The sequence below is a fragment of the Panthera leo genome, chromosome C2 (genome assembly GCF_018350215.1).
Source record: "Panthera leo isolate Ple1 chromosome C2, P.leo_Ple1_pat1.1, whole genome shotgun sequence".
NCBI lineage: Eukaryota > Metazoa > Chordata > Mammalia > Carnivora > Felidae > Panthera > Panthera leo.
In genome coordinates, this window is record NC_056687.1 from 156,849,422 (window position 1) to 156,868,876 (window position 19,455).

General features: G+C 50.7%; 1 long non-coding RNA gene across 1 annotated transcript; it reads right to left on the reverse strand.

Moving 5' to 3' along the window:
- Positions 1 to 292: 292 nt before the first annotated feature.
- On the reverse strand, positions 293 to 10,003 carry LOC122230167. Its single transcript, XR_006207323.1, has 4 exons — positions 9,655 to 10,003; positions 7,163 to 8,849; positions 4,828 to 5,500; positions 293 to 354 (listed from the first exon to the last, which is right to left on the reverse strand). It is a non-coding gene; the product is annotated as an uncharacterized LOC122230167 (long non-coding RNA).
- Between the last annotated feature and the right edge of the window lie 9,452 nt (positions 10,004 to 19,455).

A 19,455-nucleotide genomic window follows, 5' to 3' on the forward strand; every position in this document is an offset into this window, starting at 1 on the left:
CCCAGCTGACAATACCTCAGCAGTCCTCTTTCTGCCTCCCCACCCCCTGTCTTTAACGTGTCCCCGCTGCGAGAGAAATGCCATGGAATGAGAGGCTCACAGGAAACCACAGCAAGGAGTCAGCTTGTGGGCACTGCCTGCTACATCATCTACAAGGCCCCGTGCGACATTTTTCAGACACAAAACTTGATGCCCTGGGAGGTTAAGTGACTTGCCCATGAAAATGTGGAACCCCCTGTTCAAAAAAAGCAGGAAAACTATCATTAAAGGGACTAAGATAGAAGGCTTTTACCTTTCTTCTGTGGTCTCTCTCTGAGTTGTCGTGGTGTTTTTTATTCGCCGTATAATGCTGTTCTAAGCAAAAAAAAACTAAAAAACAAAAAAACTAAATAAGTGAATAGATGGACGAATGAATAAATAAATGAATAAAATATTGATTACTAGCATGGATTTAACCATTCATCTTTCTGTTACACGATGGCAGTTTTAAACGCACCTGCAAGAGCTCTTAACTCAGATGTGGAATCACCAAAACGACACAGTTCATATCTCCTATTTCATAATGCATACACAATATATTTCATTCCTCTCAGAATAATGGAAATGTTCTTGCTGTTCTTACTTCACTTCTTGAAACACACATTCTACCAACTCTCTGTACCTTTCCCTTGCTGATGAGTGGGGAAGGGTTGAAAGGAGAAGATTCTATGACTGCCCTTCCTTCCATGTCCTCACTTTCAGTGTCAGTGGTTGGTTATTACCAGGAAACAACCCAAGACCGAGATAGGTTTCCTTGGCCTTTCTTGGAACCCCGCTGTCTTCTTTCCGCAGTCAAGGCCAGTTGTGGTTGGACACAAAGCTTAGCTCCCCCACCCCGCCCCCCGCTTAGCCAGTCTTATTGGTAACACGCTTCCCTTGTATTCATTGCGGGTCTGTGGGAACTTGGTGCTCCCGTGACGTTGAAAACGCTATTTGAGATGGGGCAGCGGGGAACAACAGACACTCATATTGTTCACACATCTCTGCTGACGTGCACGCTCCATTGTCTCATTGACTCCTCTTAGAAAACACAAGTTCAAAGATAAAATTGTTGAGAATTTCAAGATGGTGACAGCAAAGCATGAAGTGGGGGCCGTGCTCACCCACGGACCTGGCCCTGCCCGTCGGGACGGTGGGATGTGACAGCTAACACTTAGTGCCTACGGTGACCTGGCACTGGGTCAAGTTCTTTATGTGTTTGAACTCACTGAGACTTCTTGGCAGGCGCCCACAGCGGGTAAGTTATTACCCCATTTCTCAGATACAAAACTCGATGCGCTGGGAGGTTAAATGACTTGCCCAGGGTCACAGCACCTGCCGATGACAGAGGTGAGATGCAGACCCAAGCAGCGTGGTCCTGCCGTCCATGCCCCTGGCCACGAGGCTAAACTGCTTCTCAGGATAAATCAAGGGAACATTTGGTGGGGGGCGGGGGCGGGGGCGGGGAGTCACACATTTTTTCCTCTCGTGTCTGTATTCAGGTTTATACATCCGGGTTGAGGAGTCTTTCCCTTCCCTTCCCACGGGAATCCATAACTTTACTTCTTCAGAATGCCACCTTTGCTCAAACCTGGGTTAAGGGGCTTAGCAACACTTTAAAAATGATGGGGGAGGGGCGGTGAGGTTCACACTGGGAGGCTTTGGGGGGTGTGGGCCCCAGTAAGTCAGGACAGGGCAGCAGGGGTCTGGGGAAGCCCCTTCCTCCCAGCTGCTGTTAGACTCAGGAGCCTGGGAATTGCAGGAACCCAGCCAGTGAAACCTTGGCTTGGTTTCTCTTGTCCCTTAGTAAATGGTACACACACACACACACACACACACACACACACACACACGACCCAGCTGTACCTCCAGACTATGTTTTTAGAAACTGTGTCCCTTTGCCACCCCCACATCTCCTCTTTCTCAATGTGACTCAGAAGCATTCCCCACCTGCTGCCAGGAAAGCAGGAAGACATCGCTGAGCAGGTTCATCTGGTCACCCTTTGCATCCACAACACTGGCCTGCCTGTATCAGCAGGGAGGAAGGAGGAGAGCCAGCCAGGATGGAGGGCTGTGATAACTCCCTGTTGGTGCTTTCGTACACAGGAGAGGGCAAGGAACGGAGGAAGGGAAGGGAGTGGAGGGCTTGGGGTGGGGCGCACAGGAAGGAAGTGAAAAATCCGATAAGCACTTTGCACAAGGTCCTGGAAGATGAAGAGGTTGAAGAGTTGCCCAGTGGCCTTACATAGATAGGCCCTAATTGGTTTATCAGTCACTGAACAGTCTAGTCCCATTCAGCCATTTTTTTTATTATTTATTTTTGAGAGAGAGAGACAGACTGACAGACAGACTGTGAGTGGGAAAGGGGCAGAGAGAGAGGGAGACACAGAATCTGAAGCAGGCTCCAGGCTCTGAGCCATCAGCACAGAGCCCCATGCAGGGCTCAAACCCATGAACCACAAGATCATGACCTGAGCCGAAGTTGGACACTTAACGGACTGAGCCTCTCAGGTGCCTGCACCCCTGTTCAGCCATTTTTTGGCCAACAAAATGAGTTACCTTTCCTCTAGAGTAGTGTGTGCTCTCTGATTAGCCTTCCAAACAAGAGCGATGTCAAATGTGGCTGTGTCTTCCCTCTCTTGGCATGAAAACCCCGTATCCGACACCACAAAGAATTCTGTGTCATGTGCATTAAATACACAGTTTGTATTAATACGTGTTCCTGCAGACTGTGTCCCATCGTTCAGGAGTTAAGAACAAGTGTACCACAACTGGGGGTACTGACCAGTACCGATTGGACATCCAGACTTGAAGAAAGAACACCCGTGCAGGGAAGCTGTGACTTAATGCAACTGCTTTCGTCATCCTGACCGACCAGCCGTGCTTCCCCACGCTGGTGTTTTTCCTCTTTCCAGAACGCCGAAGGCTTTCTCCGCTCTTCCCATCTTCTGTCGCACAGTGCCTTTTGGACGCTCGTATCGAGCAGCGCCCGCGTGGGGCAGAGCCCTCTCCCGTCCCCTGATCCCTTGTTTGGGCTGTAATACGCTCTAGTTCTCTCTGGACACGATGTTTGGAAACCAACAGGCACGTACTCGATGCGCGGTGCAAATGCCAAGCGGCGCTGCTGATGTCACACCATTGACAAAAGAAGACAAGGCCCCCAGCAGATGGACTGGCGTCACGTTCCATACTCCACACGGTTGATTCTTGACAGCTCGGAGCAAACAGCAGCCACTTCGTCAGTGGGAGAGACGCAAGGTCTCATGTCGCCTCAGGCGAGAATTCCCCCAAACGGCCATTTGGGGGTCCTTGCCCACTTCTCAGCACATCTTCGTCTTCACGGTTCTTTTCTTTTCCCTCCTCAAAAATGCTGTTGGTCTCAGGTCTTAGGAACTATAATTGTTGTTCCTCTCAAAATAAAGATCAGGATCCTTTGCACAAAGTAGAGTTTATGACCCACGTCAAGTTGGGCCAACATGATCTCTACTAAAGAACCCCCGAAAATACCTCACTCCTTGCTTGCCCCATTTGGCGAATTTGAGTGAGAAAGGCTCATGGGCGTGAGAGCATATGAAACCATACAATTATGGTCCCTTGTGTTTTTATAGACAGGCCAAAGCAATGGCCAAACGTCAGCCAGTGCTGGACCAAGAAGGGGAGTCAGTAAAAAAGAAATGAGTGGTTCTCTTCTTTTGTTGATAGTTTTCTGCTATCATTTTCCGAGTCTCCAGCAAGGGTTCTGACGTGATGAGGATACAGTTTATGTTTATAAAAGATGGAGAGCTTGCTGTCATCCTGACCTGCTGCTTTCCAGATTTCTTCTGGCTTTAGCACAGGAGAGCCGGGGGGTCGAATGCCAAGGAGGTGGGGGGTTGATCCCTGGCTGGTTGACCCCACGTCTGGGTTAATCTCCACCAGCCGCCAGCCGGGTAGGAGGCATCACTTGGCTGTGGGGCCACGGTGGACCCTTCCTTTCAAGTTGTCGTGGGTTGCCAAGGAAACAAGGGTGTCTTAACGTTAAGAATAATTTGCTCCTTAATGGAAACAGTCTCTCTCTAAAGGAAAGTTAACTGGGAAACCATTTGAGTCATCCCAAGTTGCTGTCCCACCCCACCCCCGCCCTACTTTACCCTGTTTGCCTAGAGGTCTTAATTTTGATGATGTATGAGGTGTCAGCCAGAGGTCTTGTGCTCTGCTGCGAAGCACTATAAAAAGGCAGATGTATGACTGTGCCATCCACAAATACCCTAGAAAGTTAAGTGTTGAACCAATGTTAATAATAAATGTTTTCCTCCGAAGTAGGTTATGGCAGCACCACAAGAGCCCTTTGAAGTATAACAAACTAATAAAATCCCAGAGAGCTCAGGAACACCTAACCCTGCCATTGTCTTTATAGTGCAGTGAGGGAAGTTATTAAATGCCATTCCATTTTTTTCTGCCTGAAACCCTTGGATGGAAAGAGGGATGCCTCCCCACCCCTGACATCTGAACTTGATCTCCAAAGATGGGAAGTCTTGGGATGAGAAAGCCCCAGGGAATGGAGAAGTGACTCTTTAAAAGTCTTTTTGAGGACACATGGCCGCTCATTCATCACGTGGACTCAGCCTACCCACCCACCCCCACCACTTTGCTACAAGATCCCCTTGCTCTAAATGGGGGAGGTGATGTGGTCCAGCCTGTGTGTACCAGTCGTTCAGGGACCACTGGTCTCCACTCTGGCTCCTGCAGAGGTTTATCTGAAGAGAGCCCCCAAGTGGGGAGCCTGTAAGTAGGGCCACACACTTATGGGCACAAGAGTTAGAAGCTTACCTTGTTGCCCTGTCTTTTCTCAAGAAAATTCAAAGCCACAATTCTACATTCTGCCCCAACAGATGTAAAGCCTTGATGGCTCCTTGTCTTCCATTGCTTCTCATCCAATGGGAAGAGTGCTTGTTGCTGTATCTGTGGCTGTATTCTATTAAAAAGTCTTTCCTGACGCAGGAAAAAGAGTTAGAATGACAGGGAAAATGAGCCGCGGTCAAGAAATCAACATGTTCCGGTTTTAAGCTAGGTTCCCCAGAAGCAGATCGTGACGGAATATTCCAGTGAAAGTGACTCATTAGGAAGTGTTCCCGGTGTTTTACAGGTACTCAGGGTGTAGAAACAGGCCTGGGAAGCGTAGAAGAACAAACAAGACTAGATGTCAAGCCAAGTCCCTAGGAGGGTACTGTTGGCACAGTATGGGTCACGCTTACATGTCCCCATCAGAGATGAGAGAGTTGGAGAGTTGGTAGCCTATACTCCTCCATCTTTGGTTAAGGGCTGCAGGAGTGGGACATACGGGGCAGACCCAAAGCAGTTCCAGTAGCCTGGGGGTGTCCTCTGATGCGCAGATGCGGGTAAGCCTGGAGTGGAAGCACCGGGAGAGCCCATGTGCCCAGAAATAGCAAATGATCTGAGGGCACATCAACATAGGACTGACAGCCACTGCTTCACAACCCATCTGCAAGAGAAGCAGAAGAAGAAAGGCCGAGCTTATTTCCAGGTTAACATGTTTGCTCACCACTCATCCATTGACTCAGCAAACATTTACTGAGCGCTTGCTATATTCCAGCCATTGTGCTAAATGCTGGAGATTAAAAACAAGAAGACAGTACCAATCTTGTACTTGAGAAGCCAACAGTGTAACAGGGTGTGTGTTGGGGGGGGGGGCGGACACGTACTGAAACGTCTGTCACCCAGCTCAGGTTTGTTTGGATCCAACTATTCTTAGTTGCCATCCAGGTCTGTTCTAGGAAGGGCCAACCCTTCTACCTTGAGGAAGCTCTCTGTATAATTACATAATCCGCGGGTCATCGGGCTGAGCTGCTCAATGCTAATACTGTCCGTAGAGATCTCTGGATGAAAAGCACAACATGGGTGTGAGGTATTATTAGTGATAAAGGTAGTGTTTAGTAATACCAGGATGAATAGGCTGACACAGGAGTTTTGCTCTGCATTCAGGGAAGTGTTCTGGGTCTCCCAAGCCCTTTATCTAAGAATCAAATGCTCCCAACATCTATAAAACATTCCTGTCCTGGTTCGTCTTAGGACCCGAGCATTTTTCTGGCATCCACGCTTTGGGAAGTGCCCTGCTGATTCCAAGGACGGTGGCTGCGTGGGCGGCACTTTAGCAACAGCCCAGGCAGATGGGTTACCTAAGGTTACATTCACTCATTGCCCTTGACCAACGGGCCAGCCCTGGGAAGGGAGGAAACGGAATTGGAGTGGAGACTGATAGCAAAGCATTTCTCATGTGTAGGGTAAAGTGGGTTAGGAAAAGTACGGTCTCCGTGCCTCTCCATTATTAGGGCTGAGGACTTGAAGATCAGAACAGGCCCTCGAGGGTAGCTTGCCAGATAAAAGAGAGGGCACACGCTGGAACCACACTTCAGATAAACAGTGAATACTTCTTTTGGCATAAGTATGTCCCAGACATCTCATGGGGTATGCTTATAGTGCAACCTGATTTGTCGCTTACCTGAAATTTAGATGCAACTGGGCATCTTCTATTTTTACTTGTTAGAGTTTACCGGCAACCCTACCCCCAGGGGCTTCTCCAGGAGGACTTTACTCCTTCAGTTCCCCGACCAGGTGAGAGCTGGAAGCCCACGTGACCAGGGGAGACTGCATCTCAGCCACATGGGGGGTTCAGATCTCTCTAATCCAGCCATTTATCTGAAATCAACTAACATCACTTAACATCATCACCTGTTGCTGGGATTAGGGATGTAGACCCCAAACTGTTCTTTAACTTACACTGAATTTCCTTAGTGCCAAGCAGAAAGCCCAGCTGCCTTGGGGAGACAGCGGGCACGTGCGTGCATGGGTAGCAAAACGGAGGCAGAGAAACGACCAAAGTAAGAGTCTCTTAGCAGGGGCTCAGATTCCAGAATTTCTTTTTCAAATGTAACTCCTCAGATTTTGTTTTTAGTCTGGAATGGGCTTACCTTATGCTTGTGAAGAAGTTCAACGATGCTTTATTATTTTAAAACTACCAGAATGAAAAGCTCGTGTAAAATTAAATGCCGTGTGCAGATTTTAAAGGCACAGAGAAGTATAACCAGCCCCAACCCTCAAAGCTGTCAACGCCTTTTCCCTGGCAGAGCACTTTCCCAGCAATTACCTCATCTGAGCCTTGACACAGTCTTGGGGGCAGGCGACACCGATGTTATCCAGCCATTTGGTAGGTGAGGCAGGTCAGGGCAACACAAGTTGAGGGCTTTGTCCAGAGTGACAGTAGCGGTGACATCTGTGATCCCGGTTCTTCCCATCTGAACAAGCTGTGGGGCAGCAAACCCGCAGCCAGACTCTGGACTTTAGAATCAAGGTCTGGGGTATGTCGCTTAAGGATTCTAGACCTTGCCTCTCGTAGTATATCTGGCAGAGGCCACAGATTCATTCCATAAATCTTTACTGAACCCGTATGATGTGCCAGGCATGGTCCAGGTGCTGGGGACACGGCTGGGAAAGGCAGACGAGGTTGTGGCCTTCCTGGAACTTCCATCCTGGAGCTGGTGTCAGATGGTGACAAGTCCTCTGAAGATAGGGACAGAAGGAATGGGTGGGAAGTGGGGCCGCCTTATGGAAGGGGAACAGGAAGCTCTCTCTGGAGAGGGGCCGCCTGAACCACCAGTCTCCTGTCCCATCTGGATCCTTGGCTTAGCAGACAGCGGGAACGCAGAGATTCAGGACGGAAAAAGATTGGTGTTGGAGGGACAGCAGGGAGGCCAGAGGGTCAGAGTGGAGCTGACGAGCTGGAGAGCAGGGAGAGGAGGTCTGAGCGCCAGGCAGGCCATGGTCAGGAGTTTGGACTTTATTTTAATTGTGACAGGGAACGCATATCTTAGCCCTTCTCACCTTCTCCTGTAAGGCTCAAGAAAGAGACTGTGGGCTGAGGCACAGACCAGGCAGTGTGGAGAGTACACGGAGCCCCTCAGAGATGACGGCCCGGAGTCCCATGGCCTTTGGAAGGGGGTGGGGGAGACACCCGGCTGCTGCCTCCTGTTCAAAGCTCGGCTGCTGGAGCCGGGGTTTTCCCAGGATGTAAACTTCTCTTCCCTGAAGCTTCAAGTGCTGCTCCTAAAGGCCAGCAGGGACCCTGGTAAGGCTTCCGATTCTGCTACACTAACTTTCAGGCCCTCGTGGCCTTTTGACACGGGCCGCAATGTCCCCGTGCGCCTACGCAGACCGCAAAGCAGAGACGGAGCAGTCCTGGCGTGAGGGTGGACGGAGCCGGGCCGTGGCACAGCCGGGCCGAAGAGCCAGCTCCTCGGACTTGGGAGGAGGTCACCGTATCCAGGAGCCAGCTTAAAACCCTGAGACTAGCAGCTCTTCAAGATGGGACCAGCGGCATCAACACCAGGTGGGAATTCGTTAGAAATGCCAAGTCAGGACCCCTGGAGTGGAGCTCAGCATTCTGTGTTTGGACAAGCGCTCCTGACCCTTCCGGTAATTGAGCAGTTTGAGAACGACTGCTTTAAAGGAAAGCTGGGCGGATGGGTTTTTATTTTTAATTTTTATTTTTTTTAAATATATATCCTGCTCTGGCTAAGACTTGGCTCTCAGCGTAAAGTCAAATGAGAACAAGACCCGAAACCTTCACGGCACGGGGATAGGTGATGTCAGGACCCCAACCAACCACGGAGCCTATCATCGGAGTTGTAATTTCTCCAATTCAATGGAACTCTGCGGTGAAACATACTCATGAAGAAGAAACCCTGGCTGCTTCTCCCAAATCGACCCCAGCCCTCAGTCTATTCTTGGCGCACTCTGGATGTTCCCGGGACAGCATTCGTTCTCGTGCTGACCTGCTGACGATACAAAGACAGTAAAACCCTCAAGGAGCTTGCATCCAGGAGAGGCTCGTGACTCGTAAACGAAAAGTTACAACGCAGGGCAGTAGGTGCTCCAGAGCACCCTGGGTTGGGGCGAGAGAGGCGGAAGGAAGGAGGGAGGAGGTCTCAGCCCGACCCGGAGGAAGAGGAACACGGGAGTGCGGGGAGTGCGGCAAGGGTTAACCCAGTTCAACCAGTCCGGTGGCTGAGTCAAGTCATGATGCAGTCAGATGGAAAACTCCAGCCCACACCCCTGCTTTCCCCCCGAGAACAGAATTGTCTGCAGAGCCTGACGGAGCCTGGAAGAGTCAGGGCACCACCCGCAGCCCCAGGCCCCAGGTTGCTGACCAGGCGCTCCTTTTTCTTTCTTTTTTTCCTTCTTAAATTTGTGTGTGTTTGTTTATTTTTGAGAGAGAAAGACGGAGCGCAAGTGGGGGGAGGGGCAGAGGGAGCCGGAGACACAGAATCCCAAACAGGCTCCAGGCTCCGAGCTGTCAGCACAGAGCCCGACGCGGGGCTCGAACCCACAAACCGCGAGATCATGACCTGAGCCGAAGTCGGACGCTTCACCGACTGAGTTCCAGGCGCCCCTGAACTTTTTTTTTTTTTTTTTTACGCTTTCTGCATTTTCCTATGTTTCTACAACTGGCATGCATCCCTTTTATATGAAAAGTTCATAAACATTAAAACGCACACATAAGACTTCCCCCCGGTGTAAGGAGCTCCTCTCTTGCTTCCTCCAGAGAGCTGCCTCCTGGTCCGGTCCTGGTGAGTGACCCACCTTGTCCGTTTTTTATTTCCTCTTGGCAAAATGGACGTCATAATCCTGGCCTTTCCCAAACCTCAGAAGATAGTTGCAACTCACTGTCACCTCCTGCTTATAAAACCCCAGGTGAACACTAATGACTGTTATTACTAACACACTAAAGCCTCCTGGGAGAGGTGAGTCACAGAGACTGTGACATCACTATTGAGACTCACACGAGGAAGGATAGTCTCCTGGGACAAGGATTCCCGTGAGGCCGCCTCTTCCCGGACACCTTCCTCTTGCGTGTGTTTCCAAGAGGGGCCGGAGGGTGGACTTGTATGTCCATAGCTACTGCTGGGACCGGACGGCTGGAAGCCTCGGCGACATACCGCTGAGCCTCTACTCAGACCCCGTAGAGCAGCACGGTTTGGCTGATGTCGGCTGGGATCAGCTGGCTTGGGCTCCAGGCTGCCGTTCGGGTCCGGGTCTGTGCCACATGTCTCTCTTCCTCCGGGGACCAGCGAGCTAGCTGGGGCACGTTCTCCTCACGGCGATGGCAGAGGCACAAGAGGTCACGCCCCGTCGCACAAGCACATCTCAAACCACTACGTGCGTCACATCTGCTAATATTCCCCGGTCAAGCCCAGAGTCGCAGGGCAGTAGACGCGTTCCTCTTCGAAAATTGTCGGAGGATCTGCAAAGTCACACGCGGAGGGTGTGGATGCAGCGAAGGGTGGAGAATGGAGGACCGTGACTCAACCCTGGACGAGGACGGTCGGGAAGGACGTGAGCGAGGAAGCTGTTGGCTACCCGACCACCTGGACTGGGGCAGGGGAGAGATTGGAAGCGGGGGGCTGCACCTGTTGGAGATGGCCGGGAAGTTCCTGCGCCGCACCCCTTCCCTTCCTCACTCACGGCTGATGTTTATAGGGGGCTCGGCTTGGAGCTCGGTGGGGCTCTCACCTGGGTCACGGCAGGGGGGAGAACGAAGGCAGGACTCCATTCCATCCAGCTGTTTTCCTAATCTACTCTGTTTCCAAACCTGCAGCCTGTAGCCATATTTTAAATGCTTTTTAATTGGCAGCATTCCTGCCTCTTGTGTTGCCATGGTTTTGAAAGGTTGTGTGTATTTTTATCATCTCAAGACCACATCTCAAGCACTTCTCTGGCGTGTAAACATCTTCATGATCGGGGTTCTCCCTGGGAAGATCGAATGGGTGTGTCCCCAGGCCGGCCTGTAAGGATCCATCTAGCGGTGTGGTCTCTCGCCTGGGAGGGTGGTCCACCCGCCAGGACGGCACCTGGGGAAGGCCGGGAGGAGGGGAGGCTTCTGCAGAAGTGCATGTGCAGGGCTGAGGAGATGCCTCCACAGAGACAGCAGAGAGGGACAGTTGCAAGGGACAGAGCCCGGGGGTAGGAGCTGGGAGGCAGCCGGCCATGCCGAGACTCGGGCTTCGGGGTCCCCCAGCCTTAATGGTGACAAACAAGGCCAGGCAGGAGGGCTGAGGGAAACGAATGCAATCTGTGACCCTGAAATATGGGGCCTAGCATCGAGCAAGGGCCTCTCACCAGCAGGGAGCCCGGGTTAGGATGATTTCTTTTCACTGGAACCAGATGACTTTGGCACAACTACAAAACAGGAGTATCCTTTGCCTTCTGAAAAGAAACAGATACGTGTAAGAGAAAAAGGCCTCGTGTGGAATTCTGCCCAATAACGGCAGGACCAACATGGATGTCCCTGGTGCGCTTATACCTGCTTTGCAAGAACTCGCCGTCACTATCAAAAATCAAGGGTTGAGTCCCAGTCTCATTGTGAGAAAAATCATCAGATACCTCCCCAAACACCTGACCGGCGCTCCTTAGAATCATCAAAGTCATCAAAAACAAGGAAGTCTGAGAAACAGCGACAGCCCAAGAGGATCCTAAGGAAGCCTAAGGATTAGACACGATACAGTCCTGGACGGGATCCTGGATCAGAAGAAGACATTAGGTGAAAGCTAAGGCAATCCAAATAAACTATGGACTTTTGTTAATAATGTATTAATAGGAGTTTGTCAATTGTAACAAATGTGCCATGCTAATGTAAGATGTTTATAAATACTAGAAACAGGGTAAGGAAGGTCGTGGAACCTTCTGTACTATCTTAATTTTTCTGTAAATCTAAAACTGTTCTAAAAAATAAAATCCACTTAAAAAAAATCAAGTCAAGGGTCAAGAGCACGGACTTGGAAGCCAGGTTGCCTTGGGTCCAATCCTGGCTGTTCCGACCTTGGACAAGCCAGTTAGCCCCTCCGTGCTTTGGTTTCTCCGTTGCAAAATGGGAGTGATCAGAGTACCTCTGACAGTCCTGGGGGCTAAACCCTGGAAGAGGGCCTGGCACCTAGTAAGGGCTACACGTGCTTATTTAATCGCAAATAAAACTGAAAGTGTGGGTCCACCTCCCGTGTTCTATAAAACAAGAAAAGCACACATTAGCTGAGTTTTTGTTTTTCTTTAAAAAGAAGAAAAAAAGAAACGAGTTTCCGTGAGGATACGGAGAAAAAGGAATGGCCATGCACTGTTGGTGGGAAGGCACACTGGTGCAGCCACTGTGGGGAACAGTATGGAGGTTCCTCAGAAAGTTAAAAACAAGAGCCACCCTATGATCTAGTAATGCCAGTACTGAGTGTTTACCCAGGGAAACACTAACTTGAAAAGATTCACGCACCCTTATGTTTACTGCAGCATTATTTACAAGAGCCGAGGCATGGTAGCAATTCTGGTGTTTATCAATAGACAAATGGGTAAGGAAAGTGTGGTAAACACACACACACACACACACACACACACACACACAGGAATATTATGCAGCCACAAAAAAGGATGAGACAGTGCCATTTGAGACACAGATGGACCCAGAGGGTATTATGCTAATTGAAATAGGTCAGACTGAGACAAATACCATTCAACGTCACTTATAAATGGAATCTAAAAAAACCCGAATAAACGAAGAGCAGAGTCAGACCTATAAACACAGAGAACAAGCTGCTGATGGGGCAGGAGCAGTTGGGTAAAAGGTGAAGGGGGAAGGGAGACACAGGCTTCCAGGGGTGGAAGCAGGAAGTCGCAGGATGAAAAAGCAGAACATAAGGAACATAGTCAATGATGCTGTACTTGGGATGTAATGGTAGCTATGCTTGTGGCGAACGCAGCATCGTGGATAAACTTGTCAAATCGCGATGTTCCGCACCTGAAACTGACGTAACATCATGTCTCAACTGTACTCGATCAAAAGAAAAAAAAGGAGCACGCTCAGGGTTCACTTCAGGCTCCACTGTCCTATAAACTCCGCCACCCTGCCCCCTCCTTGCAGCTTGGCCTGAGGTCAGCTCTTCCTGATCTTTGTCCTGAATGTTTCTCAGCCAGGTTCAGATGAGATGCCCCAGTCTGGAAACCTCCTCCGGAGCTGTTATCAGCACGGGGAGATAGACTGCCTCCTCCTGCCCTGCCTCGTCCTTCTGCCCTCGGATGCCCTGAGCATTCTACTCAGTCCAGGATCCAGCAATATTCCCGGACACGCCCGGCCTCACTGCCCTCCCCCAATCCCACGGCCCTCCCCTGGCCCCACGGCCCTCCCCCACACCAGCCGGCCACCTCTCTTGCCCGCACGGACATCCTTCCGGCTCAGAGCACCTTGGGAAGGAAGGGCGCGTCACCGCCCAACAGGATGCTTAGGAAACGCGTGTGTTCCTTATTGCTCAGGAAGAGGTCTCCCTGAAGAACAATCCTGAACTTTGTCCAAACGGTTGAGAGCTTGACACAGTCATCTTCCTGTGAGCATCTGACAAAAGCCTATGTGCGTCCAAGCAGAATCGGGCGCACGCGTCTGCCGTTTCCTCCGGTTGGGAGTTCGGGCTCGCGGAGCTCTTTCCGGCTGGCTCTCATGGCCACACTCCCTCTCAGGGGCCACTGGGTACAGCAAAAGCCAAACACTACACTGACGAGGCAGTGGCTGCGGGTCTCCAGCCACAGGATGAGGCTGGATCTCCCAATGCTCTTCTCTGGTACGTTCCCTCACTCTCTGCTGAAGAGGCCTGTTTCTTGTCTACACTCCCAAGACACTGGTGAAGGGGGTGTTCATATGACCCTCATGTTTCAGGCGAGGGGACCAATGCCTTCGGAAGACAACAGAGATTTCAGGCACGTTGCCCGCTCGGAGAAGGGGTCGCCATACGCCGCCCACCTTCCATCCAGGCTTAGCTCGTTTCCTTTGCTTTTCCTTGCTCTCCGTCATGCCGGTGCTTGGCGATGACCTACATAGACCACGTGCCTAATAATAACACGGGCTTTATTAGCACCTAACATTCGGGGACCACTGGAGTTTTGGCAAAAGCAATATTTACTAAGTCATCTGCTTGTTACAAACAAACCCTTCCGTCTCTGGGGCAGCCTTAAAAAGAAGAGGCTGCTGGCTGGGAGAACCCTACACAGCAGTCACTTCGCGACCGTTTTTTCTTCTCCATTTTTAAATATCAAATCCTGCCCGGGGCTCACTTGCACAGGGTTGATATTTAAGATCTACAGCAACTAATATGGCTCCGGTTTCGACCAATCAGAATGGTTGTTGCCTAGGGTACCCAGCCAAGGTCTGACCCCCCACATCCACCCCCTGTTGGCCAGACAGTGCCCCTGAAGTTTCAGGATTAGAAGAAGGTCCAGGGAGTTCCAGGAAAGGAATCTAGGTGGTCAGGGCAGTGGGACAATGGCTACACCAGTGACAGGAAAATGATTCAGTGTTTAACCAGCTGATTGTCAACCCTAATGCGTGCATATTCTCAGTTCCTAGAGAGTCCAGATCCATACCACTTGGCTGACCATGGATTTGACCCTAAGCGTACCCAATGGTCGATTACAGCAGGCCGAGAAGCAGAGGAGTTTGGATTCAAGAGCCTTGACGATTTCATTTTAGTACATCCCACCTCGCCTCTCGTTCACTGGAGCTGGAAGGGAAGTGAAGAGGGGTCGGATGAAAGGTTATCTGTAACGCACAGATGTAGGCAGTGGGACGTCAGTGGCAAATGATAGCGCGAGATGGTCAAAGCTGGAGAAGCCCAAGAGGGTCCCCAAGCCCAAAGGACGAGTGCAGAGTTAGCCTTGAGAGACACGACAAACAGGGCAGATGCTGGGAAGGTTCTAGTACAAGAGGGTCAAGGGGACCAGAGCAGAGTGAAGCAAAGGAGTCCAAAACCATTGTCTCAAAAACCCCACCATCTTTGCCATGGAAAGCTTAGCTGTGGTTCAGTGGAAGGAAGGGGCAGAGCTTCTCGATACTTATCGGCTCTTATAACCCTCTTGTAAAAAGATTTTCCTCGTGTTTGCAGCCGGCTCATATAGCAAGTTCTTTCTGGAAAAGCTGTCCTAGATGCCAAAGCTGATACATCAGAAGGACCTTCCTCATTCGAAGACTTAACTTCCTACTGGAAAAAAACATGCTTTGGATGAGTGGTCTTTGCCACCAGAGTCCAAAATCTTTATGACTTCGGCAGCACAGTAATTCTAATATAGCCATTTTCAAAGTGGGCTGGAAGGCCACCGGTGGGATGCCAGAATTCCCTGATGGATGCAAACCGCTCTCCAAACATGTGAGTCCTGACTTCTGCTCATCTGAGTGAGCGCCACCCAATCCCTCAACTGTCATTTGTGGAGAACTCATCGCTTCTTACTGGTAACTTATTAAGTGAATCATTAAGGATGACTGAATTTGGAATTTGTGAACCAGAATTTCTGTGTGACTAGAATACTTTTACTCTGCCTTGTATCCTGGATCCTGTCATCCATGTGACATGTGGCGACTTGCAAAGGTCCTGCTGTGCATGCGTGACTGTAGAAGGTCACAGTGCCCACGCTTTGGAGGAAGCAAGCTCTGTTATCTTTCATCAGTTGTTGCTACTATGGTATCCGTGTACTGTAGTTGGTTATAGATGATCTGATCTGCTCTGTAATGCTTAGGATTCCATAACCACCGCATCAGTATTTGGGTCCTGTAATTTTCTAATAACCAGATGGGAAGATGTGCATCCACTGTGGCTCAGATAGGAATCACGGGTACCCCTATTGCAAAAGCAAGCGTTCACATAATACCCCCGCCCCTCCTAGAAAGCAAGCTACTTGTATGATAACAGTTTGCTATCGAAGACGTCTTTGCCCCACCTAAGCGGCTTGGAGTAAAAAAAAAGTCTGAAGGTTATTGTTCCTCTCCGGGAAGGTTTTTTTAAACGTAATTTTTTTTTTTTTAAATATATCTTAGGGGTGCCTGGGTGGCTCAGTCGGTTGAACATCCAACTTTGGCTCAGGTCGTGATCTCACAGTGCATAGGTTCGAGCCCCACGTCAGGCTCTGTGCTGACAGCTCAGAGCCTGGAGCTTGCTTCTGTGTCTCCCTCTCTCTCTACCCCTCCCCTGTTTACACTCTGTCTCTTAATAATAAATAAATGTTATAAAAATTTAAAAAATATATATGTATATGTATATTTTAAATTCCTGTGATTCAAAAGTCAAAGCAATACTAAAACGTATAACTAAGAAGTTTCATTCCCACGGCTCCCCAGTCTACTGGGTTCTCCGTCCCTCCCCCTAGAAGTCACCACTATCAGTGTCTTATAAACCTTTCAGTGTTACTTCATGCAAATGGAGAGTATTTTCTTCAAAAAGAGAGGTTTTAGATATTTCACTAGTGCACAGAGCTCCCTTGACCCCACATTAAAAGGTAAAGTTAAATAAGGTCGATAAATTCAGAAGTGACCCCAGGAGGCTGAAATTGCTCTGAGGTTTCTCTTCCTATGACTTTCAGCAGCAGCGACCTTTTTAAAATATACCTGGCTCTTGGGAAAACAATAGAATAGTTTTTTCCCGTCTCCGTGTCTCTTTTATACCCCTCTGCCTCCTCCCATGTCAACAACCCCACAAGGGTCTCTGACAGAGGCCTGCCTCCAGCAAACCCACCTGTCTAGGGGCTCATCACATCAGTCCCCGTGGGAACGGATGAATGGGTTGTAATATGCACACGATCTTCAGGGAAGAAATGGCTGGCTGATTCAAATCAAGTTTCCTCCGACTGGAGACGGTCCTTCAAAACGGATCCAGTGGAGAAACTTGATCCCGGAGGATGTCCCAAACATGCAACGTCCAGCCTATTTATGGAGAGTGTATCACGGGCCAGGTGTTACGGCAGGTGCCAGAAGGAAGGGTGGGCAGGGCACAATTCCTGCCCTCACGGACCTCACAGTCTCGGGTGAGGTACAAGACATTGTCTAAGAGCTGTGAGGAAGGCCCCCTTCCCCCAAAGGGGGGAGAGCTCAGAGCCTTCGTGGGGGAAGCCACATCTAAGCTGTGACAAGAAAGGCAAGAAGCTCAGCCAGCGAGTGGGGGTCTGAGGTGGCATTATGTGCCAAGGCCTCGGCACGAGCGAGCCAGAGGCCTTCCTCCTCTCCAACTGGGACCTTGCAGAGAAAATCCTGGTCATCGAAGGAGTGACTTTAACGGAGGTGCAGGGGCAGCAGGAGTTGGAGGTGTCTGGGAGAGCGTGGGGGTGTGGAATCCCTCCCATCACTGCACAGGGATGTGCGCCTGGGCCTAGGCGGTGGGGAGGGGGTTCCAGGCAATAGCCACGATATCAAATGCCTTCTCTCCCAGGGATCCCCAAGTTTATGCCGGGTACCACCCCATACCTTGCTTTGGAAACCTCAGAAAATGTCATAGCAATGGGAGCTCAGAGGGAAAGGTCTCAAAATGTCAGTGAGTCAGAAGGTGAATCAATCGGGTTCCCGACAGAAAGGCAGATGGCACATTCATAGCAGGATGACCTGGGCAGGGATTATTTAGCAAAGTGTGGGCGTGTGAGGGCACGACCGGAGGCAGAGTGGCCGGTGCCTCACCCCTCTTAGGCCCGAAGGAAGGAGAACGGAGATAGTCACGGAGATAGTCTGTGGGGAGACGCTGTCTCGTTAGGCTCCTGGGCCTTGAGAGGGGCAGTGGCCTTCAGCAGAGGTGACCTTGCAGAGAGAGCCAGGCCCATAAATTCCTCACCCTCGCTCTCCTTCCTTCTGGCAGGCCTCCCAAGTCGCTGAAGCCGGCCCAAGCCGAGGGCCCGGGGCCTGCCCATGAGGCTCCAGAAACAGATCAGCTCGGGGCAAGGATCCGGAGGGGCAGCGGCGGCCGGAACACAGAGGGAACCCCCGCGTCCTCACTTGACTCAGGGCGGCGGGAGAGGCTGGACAAATTTTCTTGTCTTCCTTCTGCTTTTCTCTCTTTTCCTAATATTCTCAAAATGAGCAAATGTGACTCCTGGCATTGGAGAAAATGTGATTTTTCGATTTAAAAGGCCAAAACACAAACCACATCAACAATCATGAAGTCAACAAAGAATGTGTACCAAAGAGGCCCCACTGTGCGGTGCAAATGCCTTTAGTAATTAGAGCAGAAAAGGGAGACCTCACAAAAACATTCCTTCCCACTCTGAAAAGCCGGCTGACCCTTTGCCACAGGCCACTGACCACAAGCAGAGCAAACGCAGCTGGCCCTCTCAACTGAGCCCTCGGGAAGCGGAGTCACCGGGCCCTGAAGAAAGTGACCCCCAAGCCCCTCTTGCTTCTCTGCGGCGAAGCTTGTGTAGAAGGAGGGCGTGGTGGGGGAAGACACTGGGCGTGCCAGGGACGTGGGTTCCATCCCCAGCTCGGGTGCTTCGCCGTGGGGGCGCCACAGGCAAGGGACTGTGAGCGTTGCTCTGGCACCTTCCGTCTTGAAGGCATCTTGAAGGCTCCTGGCTTTGCAAACTGCCAGAACCTCGGCAAATATTACGTGCAAATGAAGGAGAGGAGGGCCCAGAAGAGAACAGCCACCACGAAAGGCAAGAACAAATGTCCCAACGGCCCCCTCTGTCATGGTCCACAACACGTAGGAGGCCCGCAGCACAGACAGCCCTTAGGCAGAAAGAACACACTTTCCACTTGGGTGAATTGAGGAGAAACACACATGGGCCAGAGGCAGGTGCGATCGATTTCTCTATTTTCCTTTTTTTAAAGTTTTTAAAAATGTTTATTTATTTATTTTGAGAGAGAGAGAGACAGAGAGTGCGAGTGGAGCAGGGGCAGAGAGAATCCCAAGCAGGCTCTGTGCTGTCAGCCCAGAGCCCAACACAGGGCTCGATCCCACGAATCTCAAGATCATGACGTGAGCCGAAGGCAAGGGTCGGATGCTCGACTGGCCGAGCCACCCAGGCACCCTTCTCTATTTTTCACCAGATGGCCTTCCTCTCTGTCTGTCTCTATCTCCTCTGGTTTCTCCAATCCTCGGTTCCCGGGACTCAGGGTCCCAGAAGCTGACCAGGAGTTCTCTTGTGCAGCCCTCTCCCCACCTACAGGGCGGAGGTAGATTCGCAGGTGTGGGGCTTTCAGAGACCTCAGAGGGCAGAACTTAACGGCTACCTTGGCTGCCTTTGGCAGTGCAATTTCAGTGTGTGTGCGGAAAGTCCCTTGTCCCATGAGGAAGGGACAAGATGGATGAGGCCAATGGAAACCCTAGCTCACCTCATGAGAAAAATCAGAGCCGAAGAGGGTGTGAAAAGAAGGCAGGATAAGGAAATAGGAAAGTCACGTAAAGACCGCGTGAAGCCTGAAAATGTGATCACGTTCTGTCATAGCCCTCAGTCCCTTTGACATGTGACATACTCACAGCTGGAGCCTGAAGGTTTTAGGGCCAAAGGGAAGTGCGGGGGCCAAGGAAAACTCTCGTCAGAGGCTAGACCTTCCCCAGACCCTTCTCGCCTCTCAAGGCTCCCACCACAACCCGGAAGAGAAAA